Source organism: Oncorhynchus kisutch, linkage group LG25, assembly GCF_002021735.2.
Source record: "Oncorhynchus kisutch isolate 150728-3 linkage group LG25, Okis_V2, whole genome shotgun sequence".
Lineage (NCBI taxonomy): Eukaryota > Metazoa > Chordata > Actinopteri > Salmoniformes > Salmonidae > Oncorhynchus > Oncorhynchus kisutch.
Window position 1 is genome coordinate 14,757,997 of NC_034198.2, and position 21,704 is coordinate 14,779,700.

The window sequence follows — 21,704 nt, forward strand, 5'->3', positions numbered from 1 at the left end:
TGAAAACATTTAATTTATTTCCTTTCTAGATTATCTAGATTTGATCTAACATGTGCTTTGGCATAAAAATATGTTTAAATGTTGTGGGCAACAGACTGTTTTAATTTAGCTGACCATATGATAACCTATTTGTATACTGTACAGTACCATGGGGCCATGGCTATGTAAAACATCTGCAACATTGTGCTTGTTCAAATAAAGGTTTAGATGTGACATGTGCGAGACCCCCTTAGCTTCTTGAATCTCAATAATACTGTTATGTGTCAAACAATGGCAACCTTGCTCCCACAAGTGAAAGGCTTTTGACCTCTGTAATCAGCCTTGCCTCCATCCAGGTCAGGCTCAGCGTACTGTGGTATTTGTGATGCAGATACCTGTTTGCCATTCATTTACCAAACCATAATCAGAAGCAGAGACAAGCCAATGCAATTAATATTTCAGAACAAACCAGAGAATCCCTAGCCTAGGTACCAGTCTGCTTAGCTGACATTCCACTCTTGTATGACGCCAAGCACAATACAATAGTCACGCAGTGACTGTGTGTGTGGGTGTGTGTTTTAGAATCTAAATCATCTGAACCCTGTTGAACAAAAATACATTCAATCAATGACCCACTTTAGTCTCTTTGGCAGTGTGTTGGATGGCCTTTCCATTTCAGGAAAAGGCTACTTGTGGAGTGGTTGTATCAATGTAAAGCCCATTCGATATCAAATTCACAAAATATTAAAGCAAACTATAAACAGGCTATAACTTGATACCAAAGTAGAAGACTAGGACTCAGGCTAAAGTATCCTCAATGGGGTTCACAACACACTACACTTCATGAGATATCTGAAGATTCAAGTGGACCTTAAAATGAGCAAAGTCACTGAGGGGGGAAAAAAGAGAGAGGGAGAAAATAGGTATCTTTAGGTTTCATAAGGGCTGACAACCTCTCACTAGGCTTATCTATGCACATTGCTCTCCTTGTTCGCCTACTGTGATCAAAATAATATATTAGCCGAGGGATGAATCAAATCAAATGCATTGCATGAAATGACATATGCCTATATAGCCTACTGAATATTACATTTCAACAGGCTGCATCGCCACCGATGTCGCTAAAAAATAAGGAAAGGAAACGAACTTACCTTCCTACAGTGCTTTCAAAATAGAATATAAGTTTCCTCCGTTAAACCAAGTAACGCCTGTGACGGACTCGGGCAAAATTAGGGAAAGCATGAATGGATTGATATTCCTACACTTTTGACGCTCCGACAATTTCTTAAAATGCTGTGCCGGGAGACGAGATGAAACGCCCGTCCACCGCACTGGGCGAATCTCGCTTCCTCCAGAGCACTTGCAAAGTTTTCCCTCTGCGTCTACCAGCGAGCAGTGACCGCCTTCTCTGCTTTTACACCGAAGGTTTCAGTCCTCATGGAGACAGAAAAGAGGTGAATGATACCTGATGTTGTTCTCTATTCCTGACAGTTGACCGAAAGACGGAGCTAGTACTAAATGCGCCGGTATGGGAGAGAGAAGAGAGAGAGAGAGACCCAAAGGATATCTTGCCACTAAATAATTTCCTTGAACTCCAGCGCCACCCTCAGAGGTAAGAATTTTAACAAGTCAAGTGGAGTAAAAATGAAAACAACCAATACACATAGGTGGGGGGATTCTGTGAGATATTAATGAGTGTGTTATTCCAAATCTCTGATAATAAATCTATCTATCACAATCTGGGATAGAATGCTAACTAAACCTTCAGAATACCAAAATGTCATTATTTTAAACCAGTGGTGTAAAGTACTTTTAAGTAAAAAATACTTTCAAGTACTATACTTAAGTCATTTTGGGGGGTATCTGAGCTTTACTATTTATATTTTTGACAACTTTACTTTGACTTCACTACATTCCTTTTACCTTGTGCATTTTCCTTGACACCCAAAAGTACTCATTGCATTTTGAATACTTCACAGGACAGGAAAATAGTCAAATTCAAGTGCTTATCAACCAAACATCCCTGGTCATCCCTACTGCCTCTGATCTGGCGGACTCACTAAACACACGTGCTCCGTTTGTAAATTATGTCTGAATGTTGGAGTGTGCCTGTGGCTTTCCGTAAATAAAATGTAAAAAACAACAATCTGGTTTGTTTAATATAAGGAATTTGAAACTATTTATACTTTTACTTTTCATACTTTAGTATATTTTAAACCAAATACTTTTAGACTTTCACTCAAGTAGAATTTTACTGGGTGACTTTTACTTTTACTTGAGTCACTGTCTAAAACGGAGGAAATTAGCCTAGAAAGTATTTGTGAACAAATGTCATGGCACGCAAAACGGTATTTGTTTTTTAGTCAATGACAACCTTCTGCTCCATGTATTAGATGTCAAGGGTGCATGAGGTAAACCGCTATCTGAAACCTTCCATCTGTCAGGCATTAGCGGGTGGCATGTCTAATGACATGATCCAAGGCTGAGGAGGAGGGGTCGCAGGATGCCGAGACAGTAAATTGGCTCAGACGTGGGAGGATAAACACATTTTAGCTTTACAGTTTACAATCTACACCTCAAGCTATTTGATCTAAGGTTACTATGTTTTGATGATGACGAGGATCCTGATGATTATGATGATGATGAAGAATCTTAGTGAGCGGGCCTTATGTCCTAGTCATATCTTTATCCCGCAAGTTCAACAAACCCTGAAATCAGTTTCACCAGAAAGCATTTACTTTGAATGTTGCAGTGCCATGGACAACAGCCAGCTGATAAATGGTTAGTCCTTGGAGACAAGGGACATGTAAGGTTAACCATAGAGAACCATCAGTTTTTCAAGGCATTCCTTGGTGAAAATGCCTTAGTATAACGCACAAATGCTGGGTAATAAGCTCATGATAGTGCACAGCTTCTCCTCAAACCAATAATCAAGAAGAACAATAGGTACGACCCTGTAAAGATGTCAAGGGTGCCGAAGGTGTGACCATTCCACAAACAAAACACATTGTCGCAAATGTTACAGTGCGTCATGTTTGAGCCAAGCTCAAGAAAAGTGAAAATGAAACCTCTGAAATCCTATTGGGAAAGAGTTTGTTATAATTCTCCTTGTAAGGCGGTGGCAGTCTCCCACAACAGATGGCACAAATGGCCTCTAGCATTATCCCGTCTGTAGCTCCACACCAAATTGGATGACGAGATTGCCCAACGTTTCCAGTCCACAACTGTATGTCAAGAGCTGAACTAATGTGATTGTCCTTTATGCAACAAGTAAATATCCCCAAGCTTGCTCTTTCCATTTGAATATGAGTAACAATAAGAAAAGATATAGATACAGACACAACAGGGACGCTATATAGACGTCTGATGACGCAAGGTGTCCCACCCTCGGTCATAAGTAATGAGTGATTAATAGTGCTTATACAACTATTACGATGTCATCCGCTGATCAATGATCTGCATGCCAATCGATGGCTGGGGGGGTCTATGGTTTTACAGAGGAGGGGTAAGAATGATGTACTGTATGATGAAGGGGTTTGAAGCCCCTTATACAGAACCAGTCAAAAGTTTGGACACTTACTCTTTCAATATTTTTCTTTATTTGTACTATTTTCTACATTGTAAGATAATAGTGAAGACATAAAAACTATGAAATGACACATATGGAATCACGTAGTAACCCAAAAAGTGTTTAACAAATCAAAATATATTTTAGATTCTTCAACGTAGCCACCCTTTGCCTTGACTAGAGAGACTAAAAAGCTTGTGACAGTGACGCACGGCCTAGGTTTATTTGAAACACCGTCATCTCCTGGCAGCATTTACAGGCCAGATTCAGAATCTTGAAAACCCATTAGGAAAAAAAAGCTCAAAAAAAGCTCTATTCGATTATATTTTTTGTACAATGTTTTTTTATATTTTTCTATTTGAGTTGCTTTTGGAGTCAAAGATAATAGTTTCAGTATAGTTTTAGTTTTTCAAAAAGTGTTTCTTAATTATTTTATTTCAGTTTAGTTTATTTCATTTTATTCATGATTAGTTTTTAGTTTACTATAATAACTTTGGTGCTCATACACCCACTAGATCTCTCGCTAAAATTGTGCTGGTTTTGTATTCAACAGGAAGAGTCTACTTGGCAGTTTATAAAAATATTTTTGGGGGACAGGTGGCATACACAAGAATGTGCCAAAAGCTCGAGCGTTTGTTCCCACACCCTGCTCCTTGCTATCATGAGCCTACAAATGACTAAACAAATGCATATGTGAAAAGAGTAACATTTCTTCTTCATTATAGTTAGATTCAAGACCACACTTTTAGTATGACTGCTGTCAACAATGGTTTGTTAAGCTTGTTGTTTTCTGAAACTGAGATGAATGCAAATTGCTTAGTATGTACCCTATGTTGGAAGGCTATTCTGTCCGTTCTCTGTTGACTGATTGACCTCAAGAGAGACATGGTCTTTCTAAAAAATGGTTTCAGCCATGCACAGTCTGGCATTTAAAATGCACTAAGATTTGATTTCCCATGACCCCAGTCTCAACCTATTGTGGAAGACATTTATTATCTCCATCACTACTCAACTATACAGGAGTCCCATTTTAGAAATTCCATACCCACAGTCACCTTTTAAAGTTCACACAAACCCCCATTGCTTTTCTATTGCATTACCATTCCGTTGCATTGCAAGTTCCGCACTAGCCTTCAAGAACAGTAGGCCTCCAACTTAAAGGGCAAGTCATGCCATAATTATTTTTCATCAGTGACATTGTAAATTCGACTGCGATTAACAGGCGATTAACAATTCGCACAAATTCAAGGGCTTCTGAAACCAACTCAGGTATAGAATACACATTTATCTTGATCTATATATCGAAGCAGAGCATGGAATATCTAATGTAAAGGATCCACTCACTGAGGAGTTGAATATAATGAGGTAATGTACACTCAGTGGCCAGTTTATTAAGCACACCACCCCGTTCACGAAAATGGTTCACTCCTGCAGACAGTAATTTGCGTGGCAGGCAGGCATTGAGGCATTAAGTTACTGTTCAATGGAACGTTAGAATGGGCAAGACGAGTGACCTAAGCCACTTTGAACGGTATGGTTGTGGTATGATTGTCGGTGCCAGGCGCGCCGGTTCCAGGATCTCAGAAACGGTCGGCCTCCTAGGCCTTTCACGCACTGCAGTGTCTCGGGTTATACAGAGAATGGTGCAACAAATATACAGTTAGCGGCAGTGGGCGAAAACAGCTTGTTGTTGGAGAATGTCAAGAATCATGCAAGGTAACAGGTGGGCCACAAAAACAGGCAAATAACGGCACAGTACACAACAGTGGTGTGCAGAACGGCATCTCGGAACGCACAACCCGTCAGTCCTTGTCACGGAGGGGCTATTGCTGCAGACGACCACACCGGGTTCCACTCCTATCAACTAAAAACAAGGACGAGCAGCTCCAGTGAGCGCGCGATCACCAACACTGGACAATTGAGAAATAGAAAACATTGCCGGGTCCGGCTTCCATCAGTACTACGGACCCAGAGGATTCTTTTGGTTTTCCACAGCCACCTCACAGAGGGGCCTTGTCTCCCAACAATTTGGAGAGTCTGAAATGTAATTGGTAAAATTCCAGTTACGACAGACTAATCAGCTGAAGCAATTGCGTGTTTCCAAAGCATTGTACTTTTACGCCCTTTTTGTCTCAGCCACCGAACTCAAGTTATATCTTCAACAGTCATTTCCTTCTCATTTCTTCAAAAGGACATCCAGACATTGGACATACAGCATACGCATGCTTGTGTCCTCAGCCGTCAGGGACTAAATAAGCTAGACTCTCCTACATCTAAATAGTTGAGTCTTTTTGGTCCCAATTCATCCTTCTCAGTTTTTTTAGTGTCGGATTTACACTGTCATTATGCCAGTCTGTCCTCTATGGGACAGCCCCTTAACCCTCAATGACAGGAGGGGAAACCTGTCACTATACCATCTGATTGTTTTATATATATATATATATATATATATATATATATATATATTATTTTTTTACCATTGGGCAGAGAAACATTTGCAGTTTTATAGCTAATCTCATGCAATTTGACACATTTTGCTGTTCTGCCATGCTCCTGTACATTTATGACTACGTGAAAAGTGACTACGTGAAAAGTGACTACGTGAAAAGTGACTACGTGAAAAGTTACTACGTGAAAAGTTACTACGTGAAAAGTGACTATGTGAAAAGTGACTACGTGAAAAGTGACTACTTTGCACCCAAACTTACCTGTCTGAGCCCCTTTAAAGACTCAAGGATTGTACTGTAAGTTCAATAGGCACACAATTCCTAAAATATCAACCCGGAATACCAGAGGTCAAATTCGAAAGACATTGATTCAACGTCTAAGATTTGAGATATTATGGGTTGTCACTTCCCTTCTGCCCTGTATTCAGTGCATATCAATGATTTAGTGGTTTTTTAAAAAAGTGGGTTTCTCTAAAGACACCTATCCATATTGTAGCTACAGAAAGTAAAAAGAATATGAAAAAATCATGCTGTTTACTTACAGTTACAGTCAGTTGGAGATGGACAGCCAGCATAATTTCTCTGTGCCCTGAGGTAACCAGCTGTCTGATGAGAGGCTGTCTGAGGGAGAGGCTGTGCCTGTGGCCACCTGCAGCAGTGCTGAAAGCCAATCCTGCAGGATGGAATTACAGCTAAAATAGGTTTACTTTCTTATGGGCCACAAAGGACTGTTTGATGTCTTGGCAACTGAACAGACACTCACCTAGTGATAAATGCTTTTGAGATTCCATTAAAAATACATGGTGCAAGTGATCAATGCCGATTTGAGATTCTGCGCAGATTATTACAGCAATTGTGAGGATCTCCACAGACCTGTGGCAAGACGAAATGTATCTTTACAGTAACCTCAACATGTGGCCATAGATGTGTTACTCATTGTAAGGTTGAATGTTATATTCGTTTGTGAGATAGTCTCAACATTAGTCCATTTACTGCATTACAAAAGTCATATTGAATTGTGTTTAGATGCCAATGCTACCAAATGTCAACATTTAAAGGAGACGTACCTACTGCTTGGATAGGTCCATCTGAGCTACTACTGGCTTGACTACGTACTCTCATTCTTTAACTTTAATTTTTGGTTGAGTTGGAGATGTGAATCCAACATATCGCTTGTTAACTTTTCATCAAGTTAATAGGCTATTTATTGTATTTCAAATGCAACCAAATATACAAATTTGAAGAAGATTTATCTTCTGCTTGGATAGATCCATCTGTGTCACTGACTAAGTCTGGCTATAATTCCAGTGTGTCTACAAATTAATAATTGATATGTTGGATTCACATCTCCATCTCAACCAAAAATCATAATCTGAAATACTCTGTTAAACCTACCCTTTGGAATGACTTCGATAGCAACAGTGAATCTATTTCATTTTTAAGTGGCAATCTCATAACAATCATTCTCACAATAGCACATTGGTAATAGTCAGTGTCAAATATCATAGCTGGGCTTGATTAAAACCCTGGATGGGAGACCAAAGAGTAGCTTTAGATAGATCAGTTAGGAGGTGCTGTCCAGCCTATAGTTTTTCTCTGATAGTGGATATAACGTTGACGATCTGCTCTTTCTGTGACAGACTGACTAGGTAAATCCAGGTGAAAGCTATGATCCCTTATCGATCTCAACTGATAAATCCACTTCAGTCAGTGTAGATGAAAGGGGCGTAGACAGGTTAAAGAAGGATTTTTAAGCCTTGAGACAATTGAGACATGGATTGTGTATGTGTGACATTCAGAGGGTGAATTGACATGACAAAATATTTAAGTGCCTTTGAAAAGGGTATGGTTGTGCAGTAGGTCAAATCAAATTTTATTTGTCACAATCACATTTTTATTGCAGGTGTAGCGAAATGCCAGGCGCAATGCTTTGAGTGTGTCAAGAACTGCACAGCTGCTGGGTTTTTCGCACTCAACAGTTTTCCGTGTGTATTAAGAATGGTCCACCACCCAAAGGACAACCAGCCAACGGCAAGCCAGTAGTCAAAAACGGGTCATTGATGAAAGAGGACAGAGGAGGCTGACACGAATTGTGCAGAGCGACAGACGGGTTACAATTAGTCGACTGACAGTCCAGTTCAACATTGGTGCCCACAGACCCATGAAAGAACTGGTCATAGCTTGACACAAAAGGTTTATGGCAGCCGACAACCTTACAGAGTTCCACTTCTTTCAACAACAAAAAATAAGAAACTGTGGCTGCAGTGGGCTAATGAATGAAAACACTGAACACTGGGGAATTGGTAAAACATTGCCTGGTCTGATCAATCCCAGTTCCTGCGGTTTCACACTGATGGGAGGACTAGGGTATGGAGAAAACCACGAGTACATGCATCCATCATGCTGTGTGTCAACATTGCAGGTTGGTGCTGGTGATGTGAGTTGTGTTTTCATGGCACACATTGTGCCCCTTGATAAAAGTGGAGCAATTTTTGAATGCCACAGGATATCTGAACATCATTGCCAATCAGGTGCATGCATCTCTTCATGTCAGCAGTGTATCCATCTGGGAATGGATTTTTTTCAACAGGATAATACCCCATGCCACAAGGCTAGGATTGTCCATTAATGGTTCCAGGACATGACAGTGAATTCAGCTTAGGGAGTGGGTCGAAATGTATTAACATTTTACCTGGAAGAAAATGGGGGATTTTTCCATTTCAGTCAGCTGGAGGGTTTACTATTTTTTATTTAGTCCAGGGGAGGGTCATGTCATTTGTAATTGATTAACAAACCACACGCAATGGTAAATCTAAGCGCTGACGGTAGCGCTATAGGTTCGGGGGTGTGCAGAAATATTTGAGCTATTTTCACAACCAAACATGATTGGCACAGTGCTGGTGGTGGCGTGAAAGGGCTGGGTTTTGCTGAATAAACCAGTTGTGGGTGTGTTGAAGCTTGGCCCCGCACTGGCCAATCAGAATGTGCTCCATGGCTAAATGTGGCTGCTTCAAATTGTGTATTCCAATGTTAGTCCGTTATAGTTTGTTAAATAGCTTACAGAAACTAAATAACAAATCGTAGACCCATTCCATCTTCGCTAAATATGTTCACTTGAATCTGTTTGTAGTCATTGTTCTAAGACATTGTATGGGTTCAAAGTGGAAATATATACAGTGCCTTCAGAAAGTATTCAGACCCCTTGACTTTTCTACATTTTGTTACGTTACAGCCTTATTCTAAAAAGGATGAAGTAAAAATCCCCAGCAATTTACACACAATACCCCATAATGACAAAGTGAATTTAAAATGATTTTTTAGAAACATTTATAAAAAATACAAAAACAGGAATACCTTATTTACATAAGTATTCAAACTCTTTGCTATGAGCTCAGGTACATCCTGTTTCCATTGGTCATCCATGAGATGTTTCTACAACTTGATTAGACTCCAGCTGTGGTAAATTCAATTGATTGGACATGATTTGGAAAGGCACACACCTGTCTATATAAGGTCCCACAGTTGACAGTGCATGTCAGAGCAAAAACCATGCAATGAGGTGGAAGGAATTGTCCGTAGAGCTCTGACACAGGATCGTGTCGAGGCACAGATCTGGGGAAGGGTACCAAAACATTTATGCAGCATTGAAGGTCCCCAAGAACACAGTGGCCTCCATCATTCTTAAATGGAAGACGTTTGGAACCACCAAGACTCTTCTAGAGCTGGCCGCCCAGCAAAACTGAGCAATCGGGGGATAAGGGCCTTGGTTAGGGAGGTGAACAAGAACCCAATGGTCACTCTGATGGAGCTTTAGAGTTCCTCTGTGGAGATGGGAGAACTTTCCACAAGGACAACCATTTCTGCAGCGCTCCACCAATCAGGCCTTTATGGTAGAGTGGCCAGACTGAAGCCACTCTTCAGTGAAAGGCACATGACATCCCACTTGGACTTTGCCAAAAGGCACATAAAATACTCTCAGACCATGAGAAACAAGATTCTCTGGTCTAATGAAACCAAGATTAAACTCTTTGGACAAGTCTCTGAATTTCCATGAGTGGCCCAGCCAGAGCCCGGACTTGAACCCGATGGAACATCTCTGGAGAGACCTGAAAATGTATGTGCAGCGACGCTCCCCATCCAACCTAACAGAGCTTGAGAGGATCTGCAGAGAAGAATGGGAGAAACTCCCCAAATACAGGTGTGCCAAGCTGGTAGCTTTACACCCAAGAAGACTCGAGGCTGTAAATGCTGCCAAAGGTGCTTCAACAAAGTACTGAGTGAAGGGTCTGAATACTTATGTAAATGTGATATTTCGGTTTTTATTTTTAATATATTAGCAAACATTTCTAAAACCAGAGAGGGAGGTGAGCAACTTTTCCAACTCCAGCAGGGTGCCCCATTCGGCTGCAGAGTATGACAGCGGATGAAATGAATAGGCGATCCGCACTCTATTCCTTAGTGGACTGCGCGATGATGTCCAGACGGATTTGGAATGTTGGGATGACAACATAATCTTGGACACTCTCATCATGATGGCCATCCATCTGGATAACCTTCTTTGGGGTGCCGGTGTTCACCTTTGGCTGTCCTGAGGCAGTGCCTGAACCCATGGTAGGGGCCCCACACCTCTCCGCGGCAGAGCGGCGTCGCCGGAGACAGCTGGGGCTCTGTCCCTCTTGCGGCCAGGAGGGGCACCAGCTTCAGTGGTGTCCAGTGTGTCCCAACCTGGGGCCCACTGGAGCAGAAGCCAGCCCATTGGCCTTCTGTCTCCCAGGGTAGGCGTGAGTATTCCGTTATCATCGTTTTCCAACAAACCCTTTCTGGTTCCTATTTCACTGGCTGGCTGGCCCTCAAATGTTGTCTCTACAGCTCTAGTGGACTCCGGTGCCACTGGGAACTTAATCGACCAGGCCCTCACCTCCTCCCTGAACTTAACTTCATACCCACTCTCCTCTCCTTTTCCTGTCCAAGCCCTGGAAACGCAACCTATCAAACTGTCCTCCCGAATCGTTGGACCTGTGTGTTGGGACGTAGATGTGGACATCCAGGCTCTGGAGAGGGAACCCGCTCCTTCTACCTGACCTCCAGAGTGCATCTACATCACCACGGGATGAGAGATCAGCTGTGACCTGGGTACACACATCCCTCGCCGCTGGACACTCCAGTATCACCTGCACCATTCAATCCCTCTCCGATAAATACTGATGGTCCACCTTGGCGTAGGACGTCGCCCACTATGTCAACTTATGTATGTATCCAATCCAAATCTCCCCGGCACGCTCCAGCAGGGAAACTACTTCCCCTTCCTGTGCCTCAGCGGCCTTGGTCACATCTGTCCATAGACTTTGTTAATGATCTCCCCCTTTCTGCTGGATTTTACCACTATTATGGTCGTTGTTGATAGACTCTCCAAATCCTTCCGTTTTATCCCTCTCTCTGGTCTACCTACAGCTCTCCAAGTTGCGGAGGCACTATTCCAGCAGGTCTTCCGACCCTATGGCTTTCTGTGGGACATCGTTTCTGACCATGGCCCCCAATTCACGTTGCGGGTCTGGAAAGCCTTTATGGAGAAGCTGGGGGCCACGGTCAGCCTCACATCTGGGTACATCTGGGTACCACAGTCCAACAGGCAGGTGGAGAGAACCAACCAGGAGCTGGGGAGGTTCGTAAGGAGTCACTGCCAGGACCGACAGGGGAGTGAGTCCGGTTCCTTCCCTGGGTAGAATACACTCAGAACTCACTTCGTCACCACTCCACCGGGCTGACTCCCTTCCAGTGCGTCCTGGGATATCAGCCAGCCCTGGCTCCATGGACTCCGAGCCAGACCGAGGCCCCTGCAGTGGATGAGTGGTTCCGACGAGCAGAAGAGGTGTGGAATGCCTCCCACATGAAGGATCAGGCAGACCGCCACCGCAGTGAGGCTCCCCGTGTTCCATCCTGGTTATCACGTCTGTCTCTCTACCAGGAACCTCCTGCTCTGCCTGCCCTGAAGGTTTGTGGGTTTGTGGGGCCCTTCAAGGTCCTCCGGAGGGTTAAGGATGTCACTTACCGTTTAACAACTCCCCACCAACTGTGTGGCATGGAATTTGTTGATTGTTACATCTCAATGTGTGCCCGATGCTGCCCCTCATCCCTGATTCTCTGCTGGGGGCGCACAATATCAAGTGCGCCTAGTGTGGTCTCAATCAAATGATCCATAGCCTATATTATAGGCTATAGGCCTAGGCTATAGGAAGAGCATTCTTGAAGAAGCACAGGGCAAAGTTATATTTCTAAGAAAATGTACTTCCTTCCCAATTTGTTGCACTGCTGGCTACACTACGTTACACACTGCAATGGATAGGCTACCTCGATCATGAGCTGTGGACAAAATAATTGAATATCTGTGTGCTCGGACTAGGCCAACTGATGTCCTGTTCAGTTTGAAAGGGAGACAGTGAAGATTTTTTATAAAAACAATATGTTTTGTTGCCCATAATGAAGCTAATAATCAGAGTTATTGACCTCACAATAAGCCATATTCAAGTCATTGACATAACTTACATTACTATGAAGTGGCATCACGGAGATGGACAGTGCATGGGTGGTGAAAGTACGCTAATTCTAGAAGTCCTAATTCAGTTAAACAGTCTTCATTTTAATTTGACTTTAGGCTACTAACAACGAGGACTTTGTGTTGGAGCCTATTTCTTCCTATTCAAGAAATGTTGTCTGCTTGACAGATTAAATTATAGTCTACTATCCATAGATTTTTTTTGTCAGACGATTCCTTCAGTCACCGAACACCATGCACCCCTTAAATATCTGTGTCAGTGGTGTGTTAAGTTAAAAACAGGGCTCGAATTGAAGGGGTGTGTGAGGGTATTATGGCTTTTGTTAAATAAAATCGCTAAAAGCATAGTCCTACCCCTTGTTAGCTTTATTTATTTTGTATTTTTTAATGGAGTTGATTTTATAAAGTGGTCTATAACAACGCTTTAGTCCGCAATGCTTGAAGATAAAAACAAGCTGTTAAAATGCAGGGGAAATATTCCGATGCATATGGGATATCTTTGGTTTGTATCTATGACATTCAGAGGCTGTGCTAGAACCTTCTATATCCGAGGAGACAAAATGCGCACTTGGGAAGTAATGTGTGTTTCTGTCAATTGTCATTCAACATTTCAAAATGCCGTTTAAGCAACATACTTACTCTAAATCAGTCAGGAGCAAGCCAGGCAGCATAAGAAGGAACAAAAATGAATGATTATATTATTATTTCAAGGCTATAGCCTGCCATTTAAGAAATCAATTGTGAAGAATTTGTGACATGCTACAGGCTAGCAGGAGGCTGGCATTGTAACAACATGCCTATACATTTAACATTTAGGCTGTATAAAATAAATGTTTTTAAAAATAAGGACTTAGAAATAAATAATAATGGAACGAAAAATTACTTATTAGGCTGTACAGACATTCCACAGTGCCTTTGAATTCACTTTTAGAAACATGAGTTTGGCCAGTCTTTGGTTTGAGGAATATGCAATGAGCTATGCATGCCTAGTTTGTTAACTTAGCCTAGCAGATGCTTTTATCTTCGCATGCCCTAATCACAGTCAACACAAATGTATTTTGTAACAACAATATCATGGAATAAATTAGAAAATGATAGTTTCCTGAATGGAAAATAAGTAACAAACGAATATAGGCCTACCTGATGTCACTATCAACGGACTGCTGAGTTAAACAAGGAATGGCTTTTTCTCAAATTCATTGATCATCAGATACTTCAGTTGTAACTGGTTCTGTTGCGATACATTTTTGATAGACAACTTTAGCAGTGCTCCAAACATAGACTATCCTCTTTTTTTTAACAACAGCCTGTATAGAGATCAAAACCTCTCTGGTGACGCAGCATGCGCTCGTTCATTATCATGCTCTGTTGTGGTACTCAAAGATGCTGCTCGTCTCCGGTCATGTAAAATAATGTAGAATTGCATGAAAACGCCTTTTATGAAAGGCCATTTGTTTTCTTCCTAGGACTGCAAATGAGGTGATGGATTCATGCAGTGATTTTATTATAATGGATATCTAAAGTCTCACGGATGGCGTATTCTCTGCTATCCACTTTATGTTTTACTTATTCTTTATGTTATAGTGGAGGGTTACTCGTTTATTTTTTTTTCAAGGGTTCAGGGAGGGCTGGGTAAAAAATATATTTTACTGAAGGTAGGGCCATCCATTTTCATTTCAGAGAGGTGCGATTTGATCCAGGTATCCTTCGTTACAAAGAATGTACAGTACCTTACTGCAGTGGCCTGCTCAGTCACCAGATCTCAATCCAATTGAGCATCTGTGGGATGAGATGGAATGAGCTATCCAGAGTAGAGATCCACGACCACTACCAGCCTGGGCGCCCAAGTGGCGCAGTGGTCTAAGGCACTGCATCTCAGTGCAAGAGGGCCACCACAGTCCCTGGTTCGGATCCAGACTGCATCACACACGGCCGTGATTGGGAGTCCCATAGGGCGGCGCACAATTGGCCCAGTGTCGTCCAGCTTTGTTATTAACTGACTTGTCTAGTTAAATAAATATATCAAGAACAACTTGACACAACTGTGGGAGGCATTGGGGTCAACATGGGCCAGCATCCCTGTGGAATGCATTCGACAGCTTGCCCTGATGATGCCCTGACGATGCCCTGACGAATTGAGGCTGTTCTGAGGGCAAAAGGGGGTGCAACTCAATATTAGTGTTTTGTACACTCAGTGTATTTTATACACTTTGTCTATGTTGAAATTTGGTTACCATCATGACATAATCCTGTGGTTGAAATTTCACAGTCAAAACAACGTTGATTACTTTTTTCAAACCAAATGTATATTCCATGTAACAATATGTTGACAAATTACGTTGAAACAGTGTTGGTCCAACCAGTTTGTGCCCAATGAGTGGGCTCTTCATTTACATACATCCAGAGGTCTGGAATAAATAACATCACCCATTCTGGAAGGGTTTTTAGAGTGTTATTGAAAAATATCATTTTAATTGCTGCTTGAAGGTGTTTGTAGACCTCTGTGTGTCTATCCAGATGCTATCACATTTATCACACACAGAAAACACTACACACTGTCACAGCTGTTGGTATGTCTGTCTGGCTGTCACTTAATCAATCTATACTCCCGGGGTCTAGATTCAACAGAAATCACTGAAATTGAATTATCTGACCGGGTGGGTAATTGGACAACATTTGTATTAATTCCTCAGTGCTCTGACCGCATTGACACAGGTTCATTAGCCTCTTAGCAACAACTGACACTGACAATTTCACAATCAGGCATGCATAACTGACCACAGACGAGGGATTATGGATACACTTGTGTAATAAATGGACTTCAAAGCATGTTCTCAAACTCAAGTAATACCTCACTGTGAAATACATGTTTTAATGGAGTTTGTTTGTAGTATTTCATCATGTGTACCAAATATAATTTGTCCTGGAGTGGATGGTCATAGAGTTAAAGAAAACTGAACACCAATTTCTTCTTGACTTTCATGTTTTAGAAATAACTATATTTTCTTCCTATACTCTTTTTTGGGGGGGCGAGACTACACTGCTGCTGGCCACTTCCAGCGGCCAACCTCCCATCAGCAGCATCACAGTGAAAGGCACAATATATAGAAATCAATTTGCAATGGATGGCTAGTTCTAAATTAGTTGATTCCCCCGGAGATTCCTCTTCCACAGTCATCTCACATATCACAAGGTCAGAGCAACAGAGATATTACATTTTTCTCTCTCCCTCTACTTGGAAGTCTGGGAAGTCTTGCAGGAGAACCACATGTATTCGCATGTGGACAAATCACATGCTTTCACATGAAATGTCGCATGGAATCATATGAAAACTTGTTTTTTTTGGAACACTCGCAGGTGATCACGTTTTCACATGTGTAGTTTCGTGTGATCACATGTTTTCCATGTGATCACATGAAAACAAGTATTGGAACAATTCACATGTGATCACTGAAATTAATGTAGTTTTACTATAAGGGATGTGACTTATATATTAGGTTATGATTTTAAACAGCATTACACAACCCTTAGAAATATTTTCTGCTAATTATCGTCTGAGCATCCATAATATCATACATGACAAGATAATATTTTGAAACGGCCTCTGTGGCTGGCACATATGTTTATCTATATGAAAATGTACTGTATGCATGCAATGTGTTGGAACACAGTGGAGGTTTGAGATGGCTTGTTTGACACGTGCCACTGCAGATGTGTGAGTGACAATGGTTTTCTGCTCCTCTTTCCATTTTGAAAGAATGGCAGAATCTCTCTACGTGTGTGTTGCAAATTCCCACCTAAATGAACACTTTTATTAGAGCTGATGCTTTTACACTTCGCCAGTGTTTAGACTAGATTAGTTTGTTCGTCACATGCACAGGGTCGCAGATGTAATTGCAGGGTACAGTGGAATTCTTCTGGCGGTGTCAATTCCAATCCCACTGGTGTTAACTCTTGTAGAATTAACACTCAGATATAACACTCACACTTTACTTCAACACCGAGATTTTAATACCCGCAAATTTGCTGTGTGTATTTGTTTACTATTTCCCTATGCTGATAGTAAAGCATCTCATTAACAGCACTTAAGCTGAGAAACGGAAGTGGCTACGTCTCTAATGAGAAAAAGAAAAGCTGAGTCCCTTCAGACCAATGGACAATAAGCTCGTTCTAAGATGAGAGAAATGAATGCACGGCTCACAGGCTATTAGTGCCAAATTGTTTGGGCCTTTGAAAATAATCCAGCTGTTTCATCTGGCTATACAAACACAAACAAACAATTGGGCATAGATGGTTTTGAACATGAAAAGGACCTCATACACATGCCCACTTAATGAGGGCCAATTGGAAGTGTGCCTTGAATACACTCAGCACTCTCCTAGCTCCTGTGCACCTGCTGCAGGTGGAAATAGACTGCTGAAAAGGAAAAAGCAGAACATTATCTGCCTGACATTGATTGTTTCTGTTTGCTTTCAGGTTTCCCGCCTCCCCTCAAACTACCAATTAGATGGTATTTTATGGACCAAGTAGGCAGTTTGCATATGCAGTGCATTTTCCGACCCACACTAATGCATTAAAAGCTAGTTTGCATAGAGCCCTCGGCCGTGTAATAAGCTCCTATAGGCCAGGCTGAGGGGCCAGGCTGAGGGGCCAGGCTAAGTGGGTTGCTAATGAGTGGAGAGTTAAGCTACAGCCATGCAATGGTAGACATACAGTACAGCAGGAGCGAGGGAGTGTACATGATGTGTGATATATAGAAACTGTGGGCCTAAGCCCTGAGTCCCAGTGGAGCTCTGCTGCCAGATCCTCACAGATGGTTTGGGTTGGATGAGACAGGGGTGACACTTTGCTGCTCACACTACTACAGTCTTCCTTTTACTGCAGTGAGATACATCAATGTAATAGTTTTAAGAAGGTCATACCGAGGATTATTTATCTTTTTGATAAAAAAAAATTCAATACCAGTCAAACGTTTAGACACACCTACTCATTCAAGGCCTTTTCTTTATTTTTTACTATTTTCTACATTGTAGAATAAGTGTAGACAAATCTATGAAATAGCACATATGGAATCACGTAGTAACCAAAAGAAGTGTTCAACCAGCTTCATGAGGAATGCTTTTCCAACAGTCTTGAAGGAGTTCCCACATATGCTGAGCACTTGTTGGTTGCTTTTCCTTCACTCTGCGGTCCAACTCATCCCAAACCATCTCAATTGAGTTGAGGTCAGGTGATGGTGGAGGCCAGGTCATCTGATGCGGCACTCCATCACTCTCCTTATTGGTCAAATAGCACTTACACATCCTAGAGGTGTGTTTTGGGTCATTGTCCTGTTGAAAAACAAATGATAGTCCCAATAAACACAAACCAGATGGGATGGCGTATCGCTACAGAATGCTGTGGTTTCCATGTGTGCCACCAGCCCAACACCCCACACTATCACACCTCCTCCTCCATGCTTCATGGTGAGAACCATACATGCGGAGATCATCCGTTCACCTACTCTGCGTCTCACAAAGACACAGCGATTGGAACAAAAATCGCAAATTTGAACTCATCAGACAAAAGGACATATTTCCACCGGTCTAATGTCCATAGCTTGTGTTTCTTGGTTCAAGCAAGTCTCTTCTTATTATTGGTGGCCTTTAGTAGTGGTTTCTTTGCAGCAATTCGACCATGAAGGCCTGATTCACGCAGTCTCCTCTGAACAGTTGATGTTGAGATGTGTCTGTTACTTGAACTCTGTGAAACATTTATTTGGGCTGCAATTTGAGGTACAGTTGACTCAAATTAACTTATCCTCTGCAGCAGCGGTAACTCTGGGTCTTTTTTTCCTGTGGCGGGCCTCAAGAGAGCCAGATTCATAATAGCTCGATGGTTTTTGCAACTGCACTTGAAGAAACTATCACATTTCTTGAAATTTTCTAGGATTGACTGACCTTTATGTCTTAAGGTAATGATGGACTGTCATTTCTCTTTGCTTTTAAACTCAGCAGAAAAAGAAACGTCCCTTTTTCCGGACCTTGTCTTTCAAAGATAATTCGTAAAAATCCAAATAACAGAAATCACAGATTTTCATTGTAAAGGGTTTAAACATTGCTTGCCATGCTTGTTCAATGAACCATAAACAGTTCATGAACATGCATCTGTGGAACGGTCGTTAAGACACTAGCAGCTTACAGACGGTAGGCAATTAAGGTCAAAGTTATGAAAACTTAGGTCACTAAAGAGGCCTTTCTACTGAAAAACACCAAAAGAAAGATGCCCAGAGTCCCTGTTCATCTGCGTGAACGTGCCTTGGGCATGCTGCAAGGAGGCATGAGGACTGCAGATGTGGCCAAGGCAATAAATTGCAATGTCCGTACTGTGAGGCGACAAAGACAACGTTACAGGGAGACAGGACAGACAGTTGATCATCTTCGCAGTGGCAGACCACGTGTAACAACACCTGCACAGGATCGGTACATCCGAACATCACACCTGCGGGACAGGTAAGGGATCCCAACAACAACTACCCGAGTTACATCAGGAACACACAATCCCTCCATCAGTGCTCAGACAGTCCGCAATAGGCTGAGAGAGGCTGGACTGAGGACTTGTAGGCCTGTTGTAACGCAGGTCCTCACCAAACATCACCATCAACAAATGTATGGGCACAAACCCACCGTAGCTGGACCAGACAGGACTGGCAAAAATTGCTCTTCACTGACGAGTCACGGTTTTGTCTCACCAGGGGTGATGGTTGGATTCGGGTTTATTGTCAAAGGAATGAGCATTACACTGAGGCCTGTACTCTGGAGCGGGATCAATTTGGAGGTCATGGTCTGGGGCGGTGTGTCACAGCATCATCGGACTGAGCTTGTTGTCATTGCAGGCAATCTCAACGCTGTGCGTTACAGAGTAGACATCCTCCTCCCTCACGTGGTACCCTTCCTGCAGGCTCATCCTGACATGACCCTCCAGCATGACAATGCCACCAGCCATGCTGCTCGTTCTGTGTGTGATTTTTTCCAAGACAGGAATGTCAGTGTTCTGCCATGGCCAGCGAAGAGCCCAGATCTCAATCCCATTGAGCATGTCTGGGACCTGTTTGATCGGAGGGAGAGGGCTAGGTCCATTCCCCCCAGAAATGTACGGGAACTTGCAGGTTCCTTGGTGGAAGAGTGGGATAACATCTCACAGCGAGAACGGGCAAATCTGGTGCAGTCCATGAGGAGGAGATGCACTGCAGTACTTAATGCAGCTGGTGGCCACACTAGATACTGACTGTTACTTTTAATTTTTACTGACCCTTTGTTCAGGGACACATTATTCAATTTCTTTTAGTCACATGTCTGCGGGTCTTGTTCAGTATATATCTCAGTTGTTGAATCTTGTTATGTTCATACAAATCATTACAGATGTTAAGTTTGCTAAAAATAAATGCAGTTGACAGTGAGAGGATGTTTTTTTCTGAGTTTATTTGTTCTTGCCATAATATGGACTTTGTCTTTTACCAAATAGACCTATCTATACCTTGTCAAAACACAACTGATTGGCTCAAACGCATTAAGAGCAAAAGGCATTCCACATATGAACTTTTAACAAGGCACACCTGTTACTTGAAATGCATTCCAGGTGACTACTTTATGGTTGAGAGAATGACAACAGTGTGCAAAGCTGTCATCAAGGCAAGGGGGGTGGCTACTTTGAAGAATGTAAATAATAAAACAGATTCTGATTTGTTGAACACTTTTTTGGTTACTACATGATTCCATATATGTTATTTCATAGTTTTGATGTCTTCACAATTATTCTACAATGTACAAAACAGTACAAATAAAGAAAAACTCTTGACTGAGTAGTAGTGTCCAAATTTTAAAATGGTAGGGGTACAGTGACTATGTATAGATAATAAACAGAGAGTAGCAGCAGCGTAAAGAAGGTGGGGATGGTCTATGTAAATAGTCTGTGTAGCCATTTGATTAACTGTTTAACATCCTTGGGCGTATAAACTGTTGAGGAGCCTTTTGGACCTAGACTTGGTGCTCCGGTACTGCTTGCAGTGCAGTAGCAGAGAGAACAGTTAATGACTAGGGTGGCTGGAGTTTATTTTTAGGGCCTTCCTCTGACACCACCTGGTATAAAGGTCCTAGAAGGCAGGAAGCTTCAGCCCCAGTGATGTACTGGGCTGTATGCACTACCCTCTGTAGCGCCTTGGGGTCGGCTGCCGAGTAGTTGCCATACCAAGCGGTGATGCAACCAGTCAAGATGCTCTCGTTGGTGCAGCTGTAGAACTTTTTGAGGATCTGGGGACCCATGCCAAATCTTTTCAGTATTCTGAGAGGGAAAAGGCATTGTCGTGCCCTCTTCACAACTGTCTTGGTGTGTTTGGACGATGATAGTTTATTAGCAATGTGGACGTCAAGGAACTTAAATTCTCAACTCGCTTCACTGCAGCCCTGTCGATGTGAATGGGGGCATGCTTGGCCTCCCCTTTCGGCTCTTTTGTCTTGCTCACGTTGAGGGAGAGGTTGTTGTCTTGGCACTGCACTGCTAGGTCTCTGACCTCCTCCCTGTAGACTGTCTCATCGGTGTCGGTGATCAGGCCTACCACTGTTGTGTCATCAGCAAACTTAATGATGGTGTTAGAGTGGGTGAACAGAGAGTACAGGAGGGGACTAAGCACATGCCCCTGAGGAACGCCAGTGTTGAGATGTGTTCTTGCCTACTCTTACCACCTGGGGGTGGCCTGTTAGGAAGCCTAGGATCCAGTTGGAGACGGAGGTGTTTAGGCACAGGGTCCTTATCTTATTGATCAGCTTTGATGGCACTATGGTTTTGAAGGCTGAGCTGTAGTCAACAAACAGCATTCTCACGTAGGTGTTTCTTCTGTCCAGGTGGGTAAGGGCAGTGTGCAGTGCAATGAAAATTGTGCGTCATCTCTGGATCTGTTGGGGCGGTATGAGAATTGGAGTGGGTCTAGGGTTTCTGGGATGATGGTGTTGATTTGAGCCATGACCAGCCTTTCAAAGCACTTCATAGCTACAGACATGAGTGACTACTGGGCGGTAGTCATTTTGGAAGGTTACCTTTGTGTTCTTGGGCACATGGACTAAGGTGGTCTGCTTGAAACATGTAGGTATTACAAACTCAGTCAGGGAGAGGTTGAAAATGT

General features: G+C 42.5%; 1 protein-coding gene across 2 annotated transcripts in view; it reads right to left on the reverse strand.

The window, feature by feature from the left end:
• The window catches only part of pcdh15b (protocadherin-related 15b), a 209,479-nt gene extending 207,909 nt beyond the window's left edge, over nucleotides 1-1,570 (reverse strand). For both annotated transcript variants that reach the window (XM_031805197.1, XM_020460822.2), the window contains exon 1: nucleotides 1,131-1,570. The gene's annotated coding sequence lies outside the window, so the exon portion shown is untranslated. The remainder of the gene's footprint in view (nucleotides 1-1,130) is intronic.
• Nucleotides 1,571-21,704: the final 20,134 nt, after the last annotated feature.